The sequence below is a fragment of the Saccopteryx bilineata genome, chromosome 1, assembly GCF_036850765.1.
Source record: "Saccopteryx bilineata isolate mSacBil1 chromosome 1, mSacBil1_pri_phased_curated, whole genome shotgun sequence".
Lineage (NCBI taxonomy): Eukaryota > Metazoa > Chordata > Mammalia > Chiroptera > Emballonuridae > Saccopteryx > Saccopteryx bilineata.
The window spans coordinates 200,402,670-200,423,785 of record NC_089490.1 but is presented as its reverse complement, the minus strand read 5'-3'; the positions used below and the strand labels follow the sequence as shown (position 1 = coordinate 200,423,785).

Genomic DNA, 21,116 nt, shown 5'->3' with positions numbered 1-21,116 from the left:
AAGATTTTTGCGTGCTATTATTTCCATCTTAGCTCCTTTTTTATCTTGACATCTAGTCCATTATTTGCCATTAAATGTTTTATTTTAACCCTCTCTAAAAGACTCATTGGTTCAGCAAGTTGGTCATTTTGTTTAAGTCATTCTGGTTTTATTGTTTTTTAAATCCTCTCTATTAGCAGTCTAGATTATTGTGGCCAGATTTAAAGTCAGACATAAAAATAGTTTGCCATTTGTAAGAAATTCAGACATTTTATGGGTAAAATAACATAAAAATCTTAAAGAAAATATGGTAACAAGATACTTCCAGGACATTCTGTTAATAATATAAGCTATCAAAAACATAAAACTTAAATAATTTGGAGGTATGCCAAAAATATAGACTCTAACTTACATTTTGTGACTATCAGGCACCTGCTTATTCAACTAACAACTAAGAGCCTGTGAGTTTCATTAGATCCATTGTAATGTCTTTGGTGTAGCTGAGTATTAAATATAAGTCTGCCTAAAGACTGTATTGGCTGCTAGTCTCGCTATAAAAAGAATTTTTATTTTATACAGAATAAGAATATTTTATATTCTTTATGTGATTAACCTTGAATAAAGTATCATATCTGATGAGGACTCCACTGATGTGGTATACTTCTTTCCCACATCTTGAAAGACTTTGATGCTTTTTAGTTGTGGGAAAAAAGACCAACATTCAGTGTTTTTTCAACTGCATGTTTCAAAGATTGAAATAAGTATACCATTTGTCTTTAGTAATGCAGAAGCAATTAAGTTTTCCCAGGACAATACGAACTCATAACTAGCAAACCAATCAAGAAATTTCCCAGTATGTCAAAATAGTCTGCTAGAATGCTATTCCTCATTCATGCTTAAACAGTTTTGTGTGAATAGAGATTACTCCTAGGATTGGTTTTTCAAAGTGGAAGTATAGTTAGTAATTTCGTTTGATATTGTTTTAGTCATCTTTATTCAAGATGAACACTTCAAAAGTATTTTTACTTTTTTATAGAAAAGAAGCATATTTAGAGATAGTAATATCTTAATGATCCTTACAATAGTATGAATATACTTAAGAAATCTCAGTGACAGTTTCAGAAATGTCTTCTCAGGTTTCTGGTTTGGGTTGGTGGGTTATTGCTCTGCTTACCTGAGTGTGGGGAGAGTTTCATCAGTACAGTTACTTGCCAGACTAGGAAATTAATGCAGTTTTTTGAGCCTTTGATTGTGCACAATTAAAAAATAAAGAGGAAAGGATAAGGAAACATTTATATAGAATTAGGAAACTGTAATTGCCATAATTTTAATATTAAATGACACTTTACAAATCTTCAATGTTTAAAATTTAATTGCTATTTCGACATGATTTTTTTTATAATTTTTTTTTATTTTAATTTTTTTTAATATTTTTTTATTTATTCATTTTAGAGAGGAGGGGGGGAGAGAGAGAGAGAGAGGAGAGAGAGGAGAGAGAGACAGGGGGAGGAGCTGGAAGCATCAACTCCCATATGTGCCTTGACCAGGCAAGCCCAGGGTTTCGAACCGGCGACCTCAGCATTTCCAGGTCAACGCTTTATCCACTGCGCCACCACAGGTCAGGCCTATTTCGACATGATTTATGGATTTGATGTTCACTATTAGATTACTATAAACTCGTAAATCTCTACTGAAGATAACAACAGTAGTAGTTCAAACAATTGTTTAAGGTACATCAAGCTGGGATTCATGAGAATAGCATAGTAATTGTAGCTTTAACTATTTTTCATAATTTGGTATGTGGGTTAAAAACTGCAATGTAATGTCCAGTTTCTGCATCCTCATTACATAGTCCTTCTTGCTCAACTGTGCACTTAAGTACAGTCTCCACGTACACAGCCTATCAGAGGGCAGGGTTAGAAAACTGGGAGAGTTGTTAGAGCAGTGTTTTTCAACCAGTGTGCTGTGAGACATAGTCAGGCGTACCGTGGGGAAATTAAACATGGGTCCCCAAACTACGGCCCAAGGGCCAGATATGGATCGTGAAGGCTATTTATCCAGCCCGCCGCCAGACGCCTCCATCTCAACATAAACATCCCCTCACAATCCCTCCAGCTATCAGCGACAGGAAGAGTGGAGGCACAGGGAACGCTCACTGACCAATCACCTTCTAGGATTCATCCCGACCACTAGCGATAAACCAATAGTAGGCTGCCTCTCATCCACACCCAGGAAGGTCCCCACTAGGGCTGCCGCGCACTTGTCATTATGTGGCCGAGGCGAGTAGTTGAAGCTGCTACTCCTCCCCATGGTCCCAATTTCTGATCCTGGTCAGGACTGGAGGTAAATGTTGCCACCACTAGATGAAGCCTCAGCCTCAGCTGGTTATGTCTATCCTGATGGTGTATATAGATATTTGACCTTTTTCTTTTTAAAAGAGGCCCCCACAGAGGGTGATATACAATACATCACAATGCATTACAATGTTATCTATATTGTATATGGCCTCTTGAAGGGTCATCTTCTTAAAGAGCTCAAATCTCTATATACACCATCAAAACAGACAGAACCAAGGCCCCTGCACCCAGATGACCATGGGATTTGAACCCACAACCTCAGGGAGAACTCTAGTATTTATCAGAATCCTTACCTAGAAAGTAAACTTCTCAATCTGACAGTAGAGATGCTTTGAGGACTTATGATGTCCTCAAACATTTCTAAATGTACCCAACATTTTCTAAAACTGATTTTTTCCAGTCTCTATATAGAGAGAGTATTTGACAAATTGATTTAAACCCACAACCTTGATGAAAGCTCCAGTATCTATTAGTGGGACCATATATATGAGGGGTTACATGGGACTGTATATATGAGGTTACATGGGACTGTATATATGAGGGGATACATGGGACTGTATATATGAGGTTACATGGGACTGTATATATGAGGTTACATGGGACTGTATATGAGGGGATGTTACGTGGGACTGTATATGAGGGAATGTTACGTGGGACTGTATTTATAAGGGGATGTTACGGGGGACTGTTTATATGAGGGATGTTACGTGGGACTGTATATATGAGGGATGTTACATGGGACTGTATATATGAGGGGGTTATCCTTTTTTATTTATTTTTTTTAATAAATGTAGTTTATTTAAAGGACCTCTGCCAGGCATATTTCACTCTTCTGACAGTTTGGGATCTCAGCAAGACGAGCAAGTGACAGTGATGGAGAAGTTTTTGAGAAGGGAAAATGCAAATGCAGAACAGGGCCCTGGACAAAATTCTGACCCAGATGAAGGCTCTAGTATGAGTGCTCGACAAAAGAAAAAAGACAAGACGGTGAGCTCGAGGCAATACAGCAAAAGCTATCTTTCATTTGGATTTACTTTCACCGGAGATGAGACAGCACCGACTCTGCTGTCCTTGGTGTGTGTTGAGAAGCTTAATAGCACCATGGTGCCAAGCAAGCTTAAATGCCATCTCCAAACGAAACACCCTTCCGTTCAAAACAAGCCGATGGACTATTTTGTACACTTACGTATAAACAATGAGAGACGGGCAACTTTTTTGAGAAAAACCACAAAGGTAAATGAGAGAGCCCTCAAAGCTAGCTTCTTTGTTGCTGAACTCATAGCTAAATCAAAAAAGTCCCACACTGTGGCAGAAACATTAATACTGCCAGCTTGTAAAGCCATTGTAAATGAGATGCTTGGCCCCACTGCGGCCAAAGAGATAGCTAAAGTGCCTCTCTCAGATAACACAATTGCCAGACGTATTGATGACATGTCTGCGGACATTGAAACTGTTGTTTTGGAAAAGGTACGCATCAGTAAGAAATTTGCCTTGCAACTTGATGAGTCGACGGATATTAGTGGACATTGTCAGCTCTTGGCCAACGTGCGTTTTGTGGATGGAGAAGCCATTAGAGAAAACTTCCTATTTTGCAAGGCACTGCCAGAAAAATCAACAGGAGAGGAAATATTTCGGGTCACGTTGGAATATCTTGATAAAAGCGGGCTTACATGGGAAGACTGCACAGGTGTCTGCACTGATGGAGCCCCATCCAAGGTCAGGTGCATCAAAGGCTTCGTAAGTAGGGTCAAAGAAAGAAACCCAGATGTTATTGTTATGCGTTGTTTTTTGCACCGTGAGGCCCTCATTGCAAAGACCTTACCAGCGGATCTAGCTCCTGTGTTGGATGATGTTGTGAGCATAGTGAACTTTGTGAAGTCGCGACCTTTGAGATGTCGCTTATTTGTGTCTTTGTGTAAAGAAATGGGAGTGAAACATAAAATCTTATTGTACCACATGGAGGTCCGGTGGCTGTTGCATGGCAAAGTGCTGGCCCGTGCATATGAGTTGAGAGAGGAACTTAAAGTATTTCTGACAAACGAGAGGTCCGATTACTCAAAGCTGCTTGCAAGTGATGAGTGGTGCACAAAGCTGGCATACCTGGCTGATATATTTCATTATCTGAATTAACTGAACACACGGATGCAAGGCCAAAATGAAAACCTGATTACAAGCACTGATAAAATGAATGGGTTCTGTTTAAAGGTGCAGTTCTGGCAACAACATGTGCAACGTGACAACCTTGAGATGTTCCCGCTCACCGAGAAACAGCATGATGGCAACACTGCTGCAATGTGCGAGGTGATTGGCAGACATTTGAAAACTCTTGAGAAGACGTTGTCATTTTATTTCTCTTCAGCCTTCACAGAATGCCTTGACTGGGTTAGGGACCCATACAGCTCAGTATCCGTTGCTGGAAAGGACATGACTTTAAAGGAGCAAGAGGAACTCATTGAACTGAAACAAGATTGTGGTTTAAAGCTAAAGTTTGCTGATCTTCCTTTGGATAGTTTTTGGTTATCTGTTGCCAAGGAGTTCCCCATTCTGGCCAACAAAGCTATTTTGACATTGCTCCCGTTTTCAACCACATATCTATGTGAGCTGAACTTCTCAAGCTTGACTGCGATAAAAACTAAAAACAGAGAGAGACTGAGAACTGTTGAGGAAGAGCTTCGTGTGTGTCTTTCTACCATTCCTGCCAGGATATCCCTTTTGTGTTCATTGAAATAGGCCCAGGTTTCATACTAAGTGAGTATAAATACATTTAGAAACTATATTATTAACTGCATGTATAATATGTACTGTGTTAGAGTGTCATTTTGTGTCATTTTGGTAGGTGGTGTGCCCCAGTGTTTTGTAAATGTAAAAAATGTGCCGTGCTTCAAAAACGGTTGAAACTCACTGCATTAGAGCATATCGACAATGAAGGAAATAACAATGGGGAAATGAGAGCCTGAGAGACAAGCAGTCGGGAAGGATGTGATGTGAAGCACTGAACACGCCTCATACATTGTTCATTAATAACAACCTCACAGCCAAAACTGTGTGTTTTCAACCACTGAATATACAATATTTCAAATACGTGAAGTCTATGTATCATTTGCTTATATATGTAACTAAAGGCATCTCTGGTAGAATAAATTGCACAGGGGTACAATGCCACTGATCATTCACAGATGTGAGAAGATTCTTGTTTACCATCACAGTACCCTATAAACTGTACAACTGTTGGCCATAAGAGGTGGCAGTAATCAAAACTCTGTCCTTGATGAGATTTTTGCTAACTTCTCAGGCCAACTTGACCACACTCTAACTTGCTCCTACCTGATCCAATAAATTTTACTTAAAAATGCTGGTGCATTATGATAAAAATGAACTTTCTGTTTAATGATGTGTTCTTAAACTTATTATTTTATTTAATTCATGAATATTTTGACTTATAAGTAGGAGCATTATACACAATAACTTGGAGAATTTGGATCAGTCTCTACCGAAAATTCCAGATTGTGTTGATTGGCTTTCTTAGTCCTGTAAATAGTTGCAAAGGAGTATTTGAGTAAGACATTTCCTTTCATAGAGTGCAGAGGATAATTCCAAGTAAAATATTTGATCAAAAGTCTCTCCTAGGAAGATCAATCCTTTTACTAGACATTACCACCTACAGCCATATGCAACAAGTTAGTCTTTGCCAAAAGGATGTTTACAGTAACTGTGGCATAAGTTACATGTACTATTCTGAAACAATGGGGTTGTTTAAAAGCATAAATCAGTGAAACAAATCAAACAAAGTGTTTTGGAGATATGTAGACATAGTGTAGACATAGCCAAAGAATGAGGTCAATATGTGGTTACATTGCCTTCATGATAAAATATTTAATGTTGCTCTATACAATCTACTTCAAAGGACTATAAACGTATGCTTTATGCTAGTTATTAAAACAAACAGTAAATTAGGTTCTAGTTGTTTCTTATCTCCTAATCTAATTTCCAAAACAAGTTTGAATTTCTTCATTTCCATGGCTTAAAAGGAACTTATCTCTGGGGAGCTGTAGCTTGAAATGTCTGAAAGAAAAGTCTGTGTGGATATGAAACAAAATAAGATGAAAAAGAAAGTAACACGCTGATGTCTGTTTTCTGAATAAAATCTTCAGGTATCGACATGCTGCTAACAAAAAGTAAATACAACTAAATCCTCAAAGTCATCCTTTAGAAAGGAAAAAAAGTCAAATTATTTAGAAAGTGCAAAGTGAAGCTGTTTTGGTCTAAGTTAAGGGGTCTGAGCCAGAGAACACTGTTTCAGAAGAAAATGTTTCTATTAACATAGAAAATAGTTTGGTTTCTTTAGATTATTTTCCATTAAATAAGCAAAAATATACAAAAAACAGTTCGCAGCATTTCTCCTTGTTAGATTCCAGAGCCCCAGATAAGAAAATAGTTTCCACAGCTCTTTTACAATTATCTTTTCATAGAGGAAAATGACAAATGCACATTTTTATTTGCAGAATTTCCGACTTACGTTTGAAAAGTTAGTTTTAAAAATCTACTTCTTACAGACATATAAACATTTGTTTCTTTTGTATGTTCTTGGTAATAGTTGGATATTTTTCAAAAAACAGCAGTCAATGAACATCATCATTTTCAATAATGAAATATTTAATGATTTAAATTTAAATGTTAATATTATAGCTGATTTTTTTTACTAGACTAATAAGAAATATAAGGTTTTTATCCCAATGTTGTAATTGATGGTATGTATATTCCTGGTAAAGAAAACAAGTTTAACTATATGCAAGTTTTATAAAGAACCTTTCTTAAAGAATGGCAAGTGCCACACAAATTTGAGATTCTACTACATTAAGTGTATGACTATATCATTCCATGAAGAATAAGGTCTCATTAAAAACAATTTTGCACTTTCTGTATTTTTTTATAGTCATTAAAGTTTTAGGTAGTAGGGTATTGCATATTCAGCACTCAGAGGACATGTGCTTGGGGAAGATTCACCAAGAGTCCAGAGGAAGTGACCTGAGTTGGTATCATGAGCCAGGACATTATGAAGAATGTTTTGTCAATTATCTCTGCTTTGAAACAACTGCTCAGGTCAGAAATATGAATCCTGAGATTAATAAAGTAATTCATGTGGATTGTAGGATATGTGTGCTTATACATTAGCATATGTTACTGTTTGCTTTTATTTAATAAATGTTACATGCCCTATAGAACATAATGGAAATGTAGAAAAATAAACAAACACAAATATCATTCTGCTTCATCTGGTAACATATTTCTTTCCAAAATTATTTCTATTTATCATTTTAAATCTTCCTTTTAAAATGTTATTACAAGGTTATTACAATTTGATTTCCAGGTTTTATTTTCATTCTTTGTTTTAGAATTGTTTCGGTTTACAGAACAGTTCCAAAGGTAGTAGACAGTATCTGTCCCACAGACCCTGTACTAAACTTCCTCTTGTTAGCGTCTTAACTAACCATTTGCTACATTTGTTAAGACTAAGAGATCACCAATGATGCATTACTAGTAACTGAAATACAGACTACTCAGATTTCACTAGTTCTTTCACTCGTATCTTCTTACTGTTCCTGGATACAGCATAGGAGACAACATTTAATTGAACCAGAAAAAGTAAAACAAAATAAATTTAGCATTCTTCTTTTATTAAAACCTAACATTATATTGTATTGCTTTTATATATGTTATGTTTAAATGAGGACACAGATGTCTGCTAAGAGGAAAGGGTGCTAATTGTAGGGCCAAAAGGGATTCTTAGGAAGACAGTGGTTGCTATAGACATCTATAATAAACTCAGTGAAAAAGCTGACCTCTATTAAGAACTGAGTTGAACATTCAAAAAGGAATTGTTTCTGTCCAATCTAAGAGGACATGGAAAAGCTGTCAGCCTCAAGGGAAGGATAAGAGAGGTCCAGGAATGTTAACACACTATAGGAGCATTGCAAATTAAGCTGAAGAAGAGAAAGAGCAACCTTGCACCCATTTGGGGATGAACAGACTGAAGAAGGAAAAAAGACTAAGAAAGAAACTGATGTTTTCTATTCGGGAGTTTAGTTTATATATACTCCAAGATTCTCATCCATAAACACTTAGAAATGATACGAGGAAGTAAGTTACACTACAGTAACAAAATTAATTCAATGCACCTCTAAGTGCAATCCTATTTCAAATCCCACATCATGGATCCTAAACCTCTTTTCTCAAGTTTATGTTTCATAGAAAACTGCCTCTTTTCATCAGAATACATTGTTTTCCACTTTGGTGAGATTAAGACAGTTCAAGATGGAAAACCCAGAGAGAAAACTATCTATTTCTCCTCCTAATCAAAGGGGCAAACATAAACTGTAACTGTCCGGCAGAATTACTGTTCGACTCGACGTTTGAAACACAACGTTAGAATAAAATCAGTCAAGATGATTGTGCTTGTGTGTTTGTTTGTTTGACCACATTTTTGTAGCGTTCATCACAGACAAAAAAGTACACAAACCATAAATGTGCAGCTAAATGAATTATCGCAGAGTAAGCACCACTGTAACCAAAAACAGGGCAGGAAAAAGAATATCAGCCAGGTTCCCTAAGGTTCATGTGTGCCATTTCCCCATCAATAATCTCATTTCTCCCCAAAGTAAATTGCTATCTTGACTTCTATACAATAATTTGCTTGTTTTGGAATTAATATACTTGGAATCATTCAAAAATATATAAATATATACTTCTGTGCCTTGTTTCTTTTTTTTTCAGTATTATGACTATGATAGACAATGATGCTGTTGCACTAGCCAAAATAAAGTTATCTGCATTGCTCTACAGGATTAATGTTTCGCCAGTATCCCTCTACTTCTTCTTCCATTCTTCTAGTCTGACTATCTGGACAGTCTCCATTTTCAACTATTAAAGCAATACTGTTATCTCTATCCCATATGTGGTTTGGTTATACTTGTGTATGCATTTCTCTTAGTTTATACTTACTGGTGGGATTTTTTTTCTTTTCTTTTTTAACACTGTAACTACCTTCAGCTTATTAGAAAATGCCAAACACTTTTCAGAAGAGAATGTACCCATTTATTCTCTCACAAACAATGTATAAAAATTCTTGCCACTGGTACTGTGAATCCTTATAATTTTCTTTCCTTGTGGTAGTGCACCCATGTTATTAAGCTTTTACCATGCCTTTTCAGAATGAGTGATGACATTGAGCAAATTTATGTATGTTTCGTGACCAACTGTATATGATTTTGGTAAAATGCTGTAAGTAAGTTATTGAAATACCTTCCAACACATTCAGGCTCTCTCTTCAATTTTTTTTTTTTTAGCAATTTCTTTTGATGCAGTACATTTTATCAAACTTTTCCTTTAAGTTAGGTTTTTCTGTGTTGTCTTTATGAAAACTGTCCTAAATCCAAGGTCATGAATGCATTCTCTTACATTAATATCTAGAAACTTTTTAATTTTGCTGTTTATATTTAAATGCACAAGACCACTTAGAACTTATGTGTTCCTGTGTGTGTGATATTGTTTTCCCCCCTTTTGGTTCTGTTTATGCATATCCAAACACTTGATCATCATTTATTAATGGCAACTTTTCCCTTGGTGCTCTGCAGTAACGTTTTTGTGGTAAATCAATTGTACATATGAGTGATTTGTTGAAATATTTGAATATTCTTTGGCAGTACTACAGTGTCCTAATTTAATGCAGTTTCATAATATTTTGTTATCTATCACACCAAGTTTTTTCCTTCATCATTTTTCTTTTGTGGTGTTCATAATTATTACACCTATGCATGTTCACAAAAATTGACTATGTTCTGTCAGTTACCAAAAAAGAGATGTGCTAATATTTTGATTGGATTATATTGAAACTATGAATCAATTATGAAATAGGAATAATATTGACCTTTCATACCCTTTTATATGCATAGTGTCCTTTGTTATTTAAATTGTTTTAAAATATATTTCTTAATAATATGTTATGGTATTTTATATAAATTTATTAATTTAATAACAGTTGTTTTATTATTAAGAACATTTTAGGTGATCTAAGTGATGTAAGAACATGTGTTTTATGATAGTGTCATTATCGGGAAGGCTCAAAAGAGTAAAGAAATACGAATGAGACCAAGTTACATGGGTGTGAAAAAAATTAATTCAATATTAAGCCAACGATTTTTCATAAAATGGTTAGAAACCAATTTAGAGCATATAATTTAGTCAAAATTTCATTTGTTAACAGCAAAGGATGAAAAAAGAATGGTTTCTAAAGAACTACTTAGCAAATAGTAAACTAGATCAAGAAAATAAGCAGCAATTTTTGGAACCGAGACCACATTACAAGGACAAGTTATCACTGAAACCTTCCTTCCATAAAGTCCTCTGGGCTCTCCGCTCCCTGTCACTCTGCCTTTCCTCATTTTGAAGTAGAATGAATTGCAAGCTTGGGACACTAGGGAGCATCTGAAATCGCCTCTCCTTTGTACCTGGTCTTGTTGACTTACATACTTCTAGTTCTTTCCATTTGGTTGATGATTTCTCATTTAACTCATAATGTCTATTTATAATTTATGTAATTAGGGATTTACATTCTGGTTAAAATTATTCAGAAAACACTGATATTTTGTAGGTCATGTAAAAATAAATTAAATATAGAAAGACTATGGAAAATATGAAGAATGAAAAAATGTAGACTCTACCACTGAAATTGCTCATTTAGCAGAGTTAGACAGCACTAAATAATTTAAGAATTATTAATAACAACAAATGCTCCTTAATCATCAGTATTGAGCATTTAATGCGCCTAGTCCTCAGAAATTTCATATAAGTCTGAGATTAAAAACTAAGGACCATTATTTTTTTTAAGTTCTTTTGGAAATCCCTTTTGGAATTTATAAGATCAGACTTCACAGTAGCACTGGTAGTTACTTGCAGTTAATAAATTATTACAAACACATAGTCCATAAGTTTTAGACGAGGCTGCCAACTTCTCTAGATACTAGTGTCTATCAATTACTGCACTGCCTTCTCTGAGGCCTAGATGTTACAATCTCTAACATTAAAGTTAATTCCAAAGCACATAAAGTTATATGTGCTTTAGACAACAAACATTAATTTTTTTTTTTTGTATTTTTCTGAAGCTGGAAACCGGAAACAGTCAGACAGACTCCCGCATGCGCCCGACCGGGATCCACCCGGCATGCCCACCAGGGGGCGACGCTCTGCCCACCAGGGGGCGATGCTCTGCCCCTCCGGGCATCGCTCTTTTGCGATCAGAGCCACACTAGCGCCTGGGGCAGAGGCCAAGGAGCCATCCCCAGCGACCGGGCCATCTTTGCTCCTATGGAGCCTCAGCTGCGGGAAAGGAAGAGAGAGACAGAGAGGAAGGAGAGGGGGAGGGGTGGAGAAGCAGATGGGTGCTTCTCCTGTGTGCCCTGGCCAGGAATCGAACCCAGGACTTCTGCACGCCAAGCCGACGCTGTACCACTGAGCCAACCGGCCAGGGCCAACAAACATTAATTTTAATAAATGCAAAATAAATAGTAGATAACTGTGTTGTTGAAATTCATGAGGATTGGAATATATTAATCTTGAAATGTTTTTAAACAAATAATTAACAGATACTGAATTTATAATAGGCATCTTATTAAATTGTCATATATATCATATATATAAATATATATATATATTTCTAAACTGTAATAAGAGAAAAGAAATGACCTGTATGAGTAGCAATTACAAACATTTGAAAAACGTGAGCTTAGTACATTAAAGAGTGTACAGATGTGTGCTCTAGAGTTGGGCACCTGAAACCTGTATTATTTCATTAACTAGTCTCTCTAAGAAACTCAACAAAAAGAAAAAAAAGAAAAAATATTTTTATCAAAGTCGAGAAATGACATATGACTGGATACATGTAAGTTTGGCTTACTAAAAACTTACACATATTTATCCTTAGTAAAACTAAGGTTGATTGAATGAAAATATTGTCTATTATGTCGAGCCTGGTTTGTTCTACTGTTGACAGTGGCCACAATAGATTCTACATTAAAGAAGTGCCATAAATGTGGTTATATGATAGAATATAAGTTTCATTAGTTTACTTTTCTCCAAGTAATCTCTCTGTGTTCTTTTGTTTATTGAAGTATCATTATACACAAAAACCAGACATATTAATTCATTTAATTCCATAGCAGCTGCACCATTTTACATTTCTATCAATGGTGTATATAAGAGTTTTAATTTCTCCACATCTTTGCCAGTATTTGTGTGTGTATATATGCATTATACATTATATCATTATATATGTGTGTGTAAAATAATATATATATTATATACAAAGACAGAATATACACTACACACACACACACACAATCATATAACCAACCTAAGAGATTGAGTTGCTTTCAGATTACAATTTGATTTTAGGTCATATCTCATTTAGTTATGATTTTGAATTTGATGATTAGTGATGTTGAACAGTTTTTCATATGCCTGTCGGCCACCTATATGTCTTTGGAGAGAGATCTATTCAAGTCCTTAGTTCATTTTATTAATTGGGTTATTTCTTTATTTTTATTTATTTTTTTGCTACTGAATTGTTGGAATTTCTATATATTTTGAATATTAACCCCGTAACAAATATATGATTTGTAAATATCTTCTCCCAGTCCAGCAATCTCTTTTACATTCTGTTCCTTCCTTTGTTTATAGAAGCTTTTTAGTCTTATGTAGTCACATTAGTCTATTTTTGCTTTTGTTGCTTGTAGTATTGGTGCCGTATTCATGAAAGCAACATGTGAGATCAATGTCAAGAATTTTTTCCTCTATGTTTTCTTCCATGAGTTTTACAGTTTCATGCTTTATATATAAGTCTTTACCCCATTTTGAAATGACTTTTGTTTGGTGTAACATAGGAGGGCCAGTTTCATCCTCTGCCATATGGTTATCAGCTTCCCAGCACCGCTGGTTGACAGAACAACCCTCTCCCCATGTGAATCCTTGCACCTTTGTAAAGTCAGTTGATGTTTTATGTGTGGTTGTATATCTGGACTCTATATTCTATTTTACTGGGCCTGAATGACTGTCTTTATGCCCATGTCGTACTGTTTTAATTACTGTAGTTTTGTCATACATCTTGAAAACAGAAAATTTCTATGAAATTTTTATTTTATCTTAACAATTTATCCATGGATCTCTTGAAGACAGAAATTTCTCAGTTCTGTCTTTATTGTTGCCATATTGTTGAGAGGTGTAATCTTTAATGGCAAAATTCTGGAGTCATTCAGATAAAAATTTGTTTTTATAGTTCTTTACTTACTAGCTGTGGGACACTGAAGAGGCACTGAGCATCCCTGTGCTCAGTTTCTTCAAGTAAACATTGGATATACTCATAATTCCTACTTACAGATTGTTCTAGCATACTCATTCTAATGGACACAGAGATCAGTGTGTTTATAAACCTCAAACTGTAAAAAATGAAGTAAATCAAATAGGCTACCTATCATATATAAAATAATTTCTCCTAACTTATTAAAATAATGTTATTTTTAAAAATATTTTTCCTTTTATAAATATAATCTGATAATTGCTCATGTGTATACTCAGCTGGTATGGCAAAGGTTGCTAATTATCATGCCAAATGTAGTCCTTATATATCAAGAAAAATTTTCAACTTGGCACATGATTTTACAAAGTATATAAAACTTTATTTGCCACCTCTTTGAAGGTAGTTGTTGTCATGGAATAATCTCTGAGCAATGAAGTGTGAACAGAAGTCATAAGGCATCTATTCAAATTTCAGTCATACCTTTCAAAAATAGGGCCCTGTAATGACCTCCTCTTGTCTCTGTAGACATGGTGACATATGCCCATGGGTGTCTCGTGGTTCTGACACAATCATTATAGTATCTATTCTCTCTCTCTCAAAGAATTAAGATAATTTTATATTTTTATTTAATTTATTTATTTCTTTAAATTACTCAGTTGTTTTGAAGAATAAACTATATATTAATATTCATAAATGTTAGTCATTTTTTACGGTCAGTTTACTTCTTCCCAAAAGCCTTCCTAGATTACCTCAGCTTGCACTGATTTCCCTTTTATTTGAAGTTGTATGTGTTTATATTAAATATATAGCATCTGGTATTTTAACTCAACCTTCCATTTGATTGATATACCACTGTTAATAAAGGCATAGTCCTAATAGGGAATAAATTGCATATGACATATATGTGTATTTCTTTGGCTTAATATATAAAAGATCTCAGCATTTAGTTATTTTTCTTGGATTAAATCAAATAACTAAAACTCTATTAAGGCTAAATATACACTGGAAAAATCACTACATCTTCATCAGAAAGTCGTACAGAGGGTAAAATGATGATGAGATACACTATTTATAGTTTTTGTTTGATGCAGTGATATTTATCGGGAAGCTAAACCTTTTCCCCCTTCTATGTATTTTTTAATTCAATTAATAAATGCAGAGTGGTGGTATAAGTAAATCATGTAATGTGAGAAATCAAGTATCAGTGCTTCGTCATCCGTGAGCCAACTTTGGACTTTACTAATTATATTAGGATAGAATGTAAAATATAAAAATAAATTATATGCATCAGAAAGAAAAGTGAAGTTTCCATGAATACTAATAAAACTTATACAAAATTATAGAAAACAGATTATGATATCATCAAAGAGAAAATAAATGTCTACTGTATATCCTTATTATTCATGTGCGATATGCAATACCCTATAAGACAGCAGTTATCTCTCATTAGTACCTTACAGGCATAGTGTTAGATAAAGAAAATAACTATTTACATAATTTCAAAAGGCATAAGAATCACATATATTGGCTTCTTAAATTAGATATAAATCATTTAATAATGTTTTGGAATAAATGTGCACTTAAATAAAAAGAAATAAGAAATTTTTGTTAAACTGCAGAATAATTATTTCATTCTCTGGCAGTTAAAAACAATTTATATAAATATTTGAACCACAATGAACCATGGTCTAATAGCACATTGAGTTCTTATTTGTATGTAAGATCTAATGCTTACCATTTGTGGTTTATTTTCTCTGCCTGTGGTCTCACCACAGGAAAAAAGGTGATTGAGATCTAAATACAATAACTATTTTTATAGTTAAGATTCACACACTGCCCAGGTCATAAATGAAAATATGTCACTATATATCAGTTCTTAATAAACTTTCAAAGCCCTGTTATGAAGCCCCAACCATTAACTTTTTTTTTTTTTTTTCCTGAAGCTGGAAACGGGGAGAGACAGTCAGACAGACTCCCGCATGCGCCCGACCGGGATCCACCCGGCGACGCCCACCAGGGGGCGATGCTCTGCCCCTCCGGGGTGTCGCTCTGTTGCGACCAGAGCCACTCTAGCGCCTGGGGCAGAGGCCAAGGAGCCATCCCCAGCGCCCGGGCCATCTTTGCTCCAATGGAGCCTTGGCTGCGGAGGGGAAGAAAGAGACAGAGGAAGGAGGGGGGGGTGGAGAAGCAAATGGGCGCTTCTCCTATGTGCCCTGGCCGGGAATCAAACCCGGGTCCCCCGCATGCCAGGCCGACGCTCTACCGCTGAGCCAACCGGCCAGGGCCCACCATTAACATTTTAATCTTTTGCCAAATCAATATAGTGGACTATTTTTTCAGATAACACAGAAATGACATTTGAGTGCCAGAAGTAAAATTTCTGGGAATACATTTTCATCCTGAGAAAATGACTATTAACTGAAGCTTTAGGACTTTTACCATGTGAAAATCAGTTTTACAGTAAGCAAGAGACAGAAAAGGGTATATTGAAGATATATCATTCAGACCAGAGGCAACAATAGGCAGCAAAAAGAATTTCAAACATTTGCCACCTTACAATAATTTATGGTCCAATTAAGACAGGTTTAAATATCCTTAATGTGATTGAGAGTTATCTGTGAGTGAAGAACTATTTACATAAAAGCTCTGGAGAAAATGCATTGCCAAGATAATCAGATTTTGGTCTATGGAAAAAAATAATGCCCATAATTCCAGTTACATATGACATGGCAAATTCCTATAACATATAAATCACCCACTCTTCTAAAAAATAAAGAAACAGCAATATATGAATAGCATATCTTGCCATTTCAGTAATTAAAGATACTTTAATGTTTGTTAAAAAAACCTTTCCCATCTTTTCCTTTCTGATTTTTTTGAAGATTCTAATATAGTAACATTACTGTAATGAAATCTTCAATAAAAAAATGTGATAATAATTCTAGTTTAAGAGCTGCTGACATCGACTTCCACTGCTATAGGTAAGAGTATCTCTTTTTCATAGCAAATCTTTTCAAGTAGATGCTTAAAGGAGTAAAGCAAAACAAGTTTGTGTAAATTGTGCTTTATAAGAAAAGATGTAGAACTGGGTATGAATGCAGGTAATTTAGTGGAAACACTATCACTAATAGTCTGGCTTGCCAGAGTTCTCTAATCTCCAGAACCTGTGTTTACTGCCTTTTTCCAAAGCAACTGAATGGATTTCTAAAACCATGTCTTCAGTCACATTGCTCTTATTAAATGGAAACTTTAACATTCAGCTTCTCCTGGTTCCATTTAGCAGAAGACCTCTTTTGCATACTCCCACAGCTTTTCTTTATTGATAGATCCTTTCTAAAACTTTATTGTGTCAATGCCTCTGAATTTAGAGTCAATGGGAGAATTTTAAAAGATTAAAATGCACATTTTGACCTTAAATTTTCCACCTTATTTAGGTACATTGCTGGTATTACACCTATTACACATCTCTAGACTTCTCAGAATGAATAACATTTTATCACAGGAAGAGAGTGTATTATGACATCAAGAATTTTCTCAATGCATATATTCAAAATAATATTTTCATAAAATTTCACTTAACCAATGATATTGGATGCTTACTCTCTGCCAGGAATTGGAATTATATAGATCCAAGATACAGAAGTCTTAGGTTATTTCTGTATAATCTGTTTTGTGGTCTATGCCTTGAGAAATGTTGCATATAGAAATTACAACTTTGTTTTCTGAGGTGTAGTAATTTTACTACAATGGACTAATTTAAAAAAAAATAATGAAAAATAAATAATAAATGATGATGATAAATATATCCTGAAGGTCTCTGATTCAAAACCACACACATACTACTACCCTTTCATACATATGAAACTCACTTAAAATGAGAGACACGAATAAAAACTGTTATGTAAGTTAAGCACACAAATGGAAATAAAACTGAATTTGATGGAGAATTTTTCATTAACGTATGAAAAAATGCAGGCATATAAGAAATGTATATCATGACTTAGAAGTAAACAATCTATCCAGAAAACACTTCCAATGTTTCTCTTGTGAATGGACCTTAAAACAGAATGTTACGCGTACTGGGTGGCACAAGAGAACTAAGAAACTAATTCCTAAAGCAGCATGGGGGTTAATTTCAAGGTTTGTAAATGAACAGTTGACATCACTCACTGTTCACCCCAAACTTAACCATCATTCTTAACCAGCAACAAGTACCAGCTCCTCAGGACCCCAGTCCCTCAGGAAAATCATGGAGTTTCTGGGGAGCACTAGGGTTTCCAATGTGGACTTGATGTGCTAGAGTCGCCAGGGGTAGTCAACCTTTTTATACCCACCGCCCACTTTTGTTTCTCTGTTAGTAGTAAAATTTTCTAACTGCCCACTGGTTCCACAGTCATGGTGATTTATAAAGTAGGGAAGTAACTTTACTTTATAAAATTTATAAAGCAGACTTACAGCAAGTTAAAGCATATAATAATAATTACTTACCAAGTACTTTATGTTGGATTTTCGCTGTTTTGCAGAATAAATCTTTATAAAACAACTTTCTATAGTTAAATCTATCCTTTTATTTATACTTTGGTTGCTCCATTACCACCCACCATGAAAGCTGGAACATTCACTAGTGGGCAGTGGGGACCAGGTTGACTATCACTGTGATTGAAACATCTACATTTTGCTACTTTTGAGTTTAATATAAGTAATTTCAGTTTCCTTTTCATCTGAAATGAAGACTACCAGTCCAGGGACCTAACCCAGAAAAAGTCACAGTTCACAGTCGTTGCTTTTCTGTGACATTAGTCACAAATACAGATGCCAATCAATGGCCACCACAACTGAGAGAAAAGCTGCAAGACTGTTGAGCAAGTTACCAAAATATGAATGCAGAGGGAACACGAGTAATTCCAAAAACAGAAAATATGTTCACAAATAACGTTCATTGATAATGTCAGAGAAATGTGGAATGCTACCAAATTTATTATAGCCCCCTCCCAAACACACACACATAGACATGCAAAACGCGTTAGAGCTAAAAATAATTCCCACTGGGAGTTACTGGGGCCAAGGACAGATCAAGGCCAGAGACCGTATTGTCCATTTTAATACTGTGGGTACTATTTAATTTTTCTCATATGAAAGCATTCATTTGACTTAGAATAAAGTAATTTGTAATACCCCTTTCAGAAATCCTTAACAAGTTTCAAATTATTCTTCATAGTCATTGAAATCATTGCAATGGAGCAGTTATTTTAGATTTATAATGAATACCGCCCTGCTGGTTATTCAACATCTCCAAACTGGATATCTCAGAGGCAGGTATGATCATCATGTTCCACTCTACCCCCTCTCCCCAAACCTGGTCCTGTCCAGAGCTCTGTATCACATAGAATGCCTCCACCACCTACTCTGTGTCCAAATGGGAAACCAGAAGCCTAGGCGACATCCTCAGCATCCTCTTGCACAGTCAATCCATCACCAGGTAACATCTCCATTCCCACAACGATGCATCCATCTGATATCTACATCTTAGCAAAAGCCACAGTTCTTTCTCACTCAAGGTGACTATTATCACAGCCTCCTACTGGGTTTATTAGCATTCTCTTTCTCATACTTCCCCCTAAGGCATTCCCCTTGCAGCCAACATCATCTTTTCAGACTGCAAAATGCTTACTTAGGTCATTTATCTCTCTAACCACCTAGAAGACGTTGCCGTGGTCCCTGAAATAAAGCCTCACCCCTTGGACCGGGCCCACAAAACGCTTTCTCCCCTGACTCACTGCTCGGCCTCCTCTCCAAAGTCTGGCTCTCAGGCTCCACCATTGAGACACAAAGAAGGCCCTTCTGGTTCCCATGGACTGACTCACCTGCCTCTTAGCCTTGAGGACGCTGCACACCGGTCTTATTGGGAAGCTCTGCCCTCCTCCCCACCCAGTTTATAGTCTCATACCTCTCGGACTTAGAGCTGGTATTGGGTTTTTCCCATTTGCTCTGACAGCCAGGATGCTCGTAGTTCCCTGCTTCTACTCACCCATGGGGTGATGGTTTCATTATTATCCCTTTAATCCACCATTCCACCAGCTTCACAAAAGGACGGATCATGTAAAATCTGTTCCTCACTTCATTCCTAGTGTTTCAAGTGTGTTGTTTTTATTTATTTTATTATTTTATTTTATTTATTTTTTTTAACATTGTCTAAGTCTAAGGTTTGTCTCATGGAGGAGAGAGTACCCAAATAGGTTAGACTTTGTTGGTATAGCAAGCTCAAATTGTGTCAGACATATTTGCATCTGCCACAGAGTGTTGTTTGCAATCGAGTGTGTTGTTTTTAATAAGTGCTGAAGAAATATTATTGAATAGGTTATATATATAGGAAGCACTTGATTAGATATTCAAGAAGGCACGCACACACAAAAACTATAACTGGCCATGGTATCTGTTGTCAATTTTCTCCATTGATGATATGATAATTACCTACTTCAACATTTTCTGAGATGATGATCTAAAGTTTTATTTTTATAATATGATGTTATCGTTTATGCTTTTTTTTCCCTGAGAACATTTCTAACCAGGCATTCAATTTATTAGAATTGAGCATAAATTCGTTTTCTTTGTTTTTATGGTTGTGATTTTACATCTCTGTCTTTCCTCTTTTCTATCAAATTGTAGAAGAAAATTGTCTATCATTTTTAGTTAAGAGAATTTTGCTGATTATATCTATCACCAATTATGTGTTTTATTCTGCATCTCACTTCTCTTCTATTTTCTTAAAATAAAGATTGTGTGCACTAAGGTGTGCAGGCAATGATTTGACAATTAGATAGAGAAATGATTAGTACAATCAAATTAATAGTACCTTCTCTTGACATGGTTACCGTTTTCTGTGTGTATGATGACAGAACCTAAAGTCTACTCTCTTTCCAAATCTCTAGTATTCAACAGAGAATGATGAACATCAACTGCCATGCAGTATACTAGATCTCTAGATGTATTTATCTGACATAACTTGACCTCTTCATAATCTCTTTTGAAAAAGAAAAGTTTTTTATATCAATATGATGGATGTATCCATCTTTTCTTCTTTTTTATTGTTTGTAGTGTTTTGTGCCCTGTCCGAGAGAGCTGTGCAGTCCCCAAGCCACAATATTTTGTTTCATTCTAAAAACTTTATTGTATTACCATTTTCATTTAGAGAAATAATCCATTTGGTAATAGATATTTTGTGTATGGCGTTAATTGGTGAATGTTTACGTACACAGAACTTTTTCTAGAATAAGTGTATGATTTTACGTGACCATAAAGAATGTTTCACAGTTCCAATTGCTCCATGTCCTTGAAAATTGGTTATATTGTCAACCTTTAAGTTTTAGTTATTTCAGGGATCATGTAGTGGCATTATATTATGATTTTAAGTTGCATTTGTCCAATGAATAATA

The 21,116-nt window shown here is 35.5% G+C and overlaps 1 non-coding gene across 1 annotated transcript; it reads right to left on the bottom strand.

Moving 5' to 3' along the window:
- Positions 1-19,870: 19,870 nt before the first annotated feature.
- On the bottom strand, positions 19,871-19,989 carry LOC136321198 (small nucleolar RNA SNORA28). Its single transcript, XR_010728480.1, has one exon. It is a non-coding gene; the product is annotated as a small nucleolar RNA SNORA28 (small nucleolar RNA).
- Between the last annotated feature and the right edge of the window lie 1,127 nt (positions 19,990-21,116).